Below are 2,773 nucleotides of genomic sequence, written 5' to 3' on the forward strand. Positions count from 1 at the left end.
ATTATATATTGTATAATTGGAATCAAATATCTGTAAACAATAAATTATGGCTTTTATGGAAGAAATTCATTCATTTATTCATATAATCATCCTACCTTAATCCATTTCCCCTCTTTCAAATCACTCTTCAATGAACTATTTTCCTCCTCACAAAAGTTAATATCTTTTTGGTAATCTTCATTTATAGTCCATTGTCCATTGACCATGGGCATTAATTTATTAATCTAGTCCATTCGAATTTCAGCAATAATTAAATGGGAGTAAGATTGAACAATAATGTTAGATTATTGTGGAAAAGTGTCAAGAATTGTTAAAAACTGATCCACCATGTTTGTTTTGTTGGGTCCCACCCAGTATAACTCAGCAAGGAGTCAACACTCAGCAGTACTCAGCGGCGGATTTTTCATTTCTCATTCGTGCGTTGCATTCGTGCCTTTATACGCCAATAAAAAATCAGAAACCAAATAATTGTGATATTGATCTATAAAAACCATTTGGAAGCATACAAACAAACATTCATTCAAATAGAATGGACGATTTAGGTGAGTAATTGCTTAATAATCCTATTATATGGTTAAATAACCTCAAATTTATCATCCACAATAAAATGTCAAATATTTATTTTATCGTCACTACTTGGGTCTAATATGGTTCTTCCATTCTATGATAAAACTAAAGATTTCTCCGTTTCTCGGCTGTAATCATTTAGCGTTTGTTTGTTTTTTTTTTAAAGAACTGATTATTCAATTTTTATTCTCAATGCTCTATAGAAAAAAATAAATACCCGAGAAATGAAAAATTATTTGATTTTTATTACTTATTGCTTACGTTTTGGTTACCATTAAGGTGTGATACGTCAGCGCTACTTTTAGCTTATAATGATATTTATAATCGGAGAATGAATCAGAGCATATTTGTGCTTGTTAAGATAAATTTGTGTTATTCCTAGATGAATGGAAAAACGTCACAAATATCTATCAATTCTTAAAACAAACTTGATCAGGCGCAAGGTTTACAATTAATCTTTATTTTTTTATTACTTATTTGAAATTGCATAACTCTTTCACCCCGTGATCTCGATCTTTTACATTTTGTTATCAAGTTTTTTGGTTTCTTTATTCATCTCATAAAGACATTTCCAAGAAAAAAAAATTTTTATGAGCGGTCAATTTTTGAGTTCATCTGAAAAATAAACAAATTTTAATATGCTAACCATCAAATAAAATTCACAATATACAAAATCATAGGAGAATTTTACTCCCTGTAAAATGGACTTTATTTTTATTTTTTTTTTAGTTTTTTTCCTAATTTTTAAATTTAAATATAGAGGTGGGGTAAAACGTGTCGTGTGCGTAAAATGGACTCATCTATCATTTTAAGGATGTTTAACCACTCAAATGAGCAACCGTGTCGCAAAATAAAACAAAAAATTCAAATAAATCATTTACGATATAAATAATTTTTTCTATTAATTTACAAGTCTCATGGTATACTTTTTGGTTCGGATTATGAAGAAATATGGAAAATGTTTATAAACATTAACGTATAACTGACTACTGTGCTAATGCTAGAGTTTTGATCGTGCAACACCGCATTTAGCGAGGTGCTCTGCCATCACTGTTTCATCATCATCTACCTTGGCGACATTACTCAGCTATAAGACCGACGTTGTCAAATTTTTTTTCCAATCGTAATGGTGGCCACTTTTTTTTCAGATCTTTCCAAAAATCAATCACAAATTTCTCGCGTATTGTATTGGGTACTCTCTAATTTTTCTCGCCAGTAAAATATTCCACATATTGTCAAGTAAATGAATGGATTTTTTGCCTTTACATTTTCCCATAAGACTCTGTGTCACAAATGTTTAATTATCATCTCACTAAAATAGATGGATGGGGGGCGGGGCGGGGGCGGAGAATGTGAGTTGCGTATGGTCCATACTTTCAGCTATTATATAAAAAAAAATGTAGACTGTATTGAACATTGTCGGTATCGGTACACATCCCTAATCGGTTTTTTACTTTAGTAATGAGTATATAATAAATAGGGAAAACGGGTGCAAAACTGACACTATAAAATTTTTTGGCGTCACTCGATTTTTTGATTTTTTAATTTCCATAATTTGTTTTGTTTGAATCATCAAAAAAACAAAGAAATGAAAATTAAGTCGCCTCAGTATAAATTTTTCAATTAGCAAATATATGGATAACTCTCCGCCGGCTGCGCTATTTGTCAAATCACCTTAATTGGAGATCATTTTTAACCGATAACGTTCTGAACAAAATAAAAATTAAAAAGAAGCACCCCGATATAATCATCCTCTATTACTTTCAGATGCTTTGTTGGCTGATCTACAGAACACCATTTCTTCTGAGGGGACTCACCAACATCACCAATTAGGAACCAGTCCTACCCCTGGCTACGGTTCCTTAAATGGATCCAGAAATCATACAGCACCAGTTTACCGCGTTTCTGATAATCGGATTCCTTCACTCCCGTCGCAGTCGGTAAGCTAGGAAATAAACAACCTCCCACAATTTCGTCTATATTATAGATATTATCGTCTTTGTATATGAACAACTTGAGTATGTAACTGAATTGACATTAGAGAACGCGCCATCGTTTTTTCCTTATCATGAAAGCAGAGATACGTAAATGAAGTTCGCCTGAGTCGAAACTCGTAAGACTGATTCCTTATTGGTCAACTCGAATCCGAAGTCGAAATTCGAATTCGGCGCACGGAGTGCGCAGTAGATCTCGTATATGAAGATAG

At 32.5% G+C, this 2,773-nt stretch overlaps 1 protein-coding gene across 1 annotated transcript in view; it reads left to right on the forward strand.

The window, feature by feature from the left end:
* Window positions 1-2,773, forward strand: part of LOC105268994 (peptidyl-prolyl cis-trans isomerase-like 2) — a gene marked incomplete at its 5' end in the record, with an annotated part of 17,301 nt that overhangs the window by 3,243 nt on the left and 11,285 nt on the right.

Source organism: Fopius arisanus, unplaced genomic scaffold, assembly GCF_000806365.1.
Source record: "Fopius arisanus strain USDA-PBARC FA_bdor unplaced genomic scaffold, ASM80636v1 scaffold00064, whole genome shotgun sequence".
Classification (NCBI taxonomy): domain Eukaryota; kingdom Metazoa; phylum Arthropoda; class Insecta; order Hymenoptera; family Braconidae; genus Fopius; species Fopius arisanus.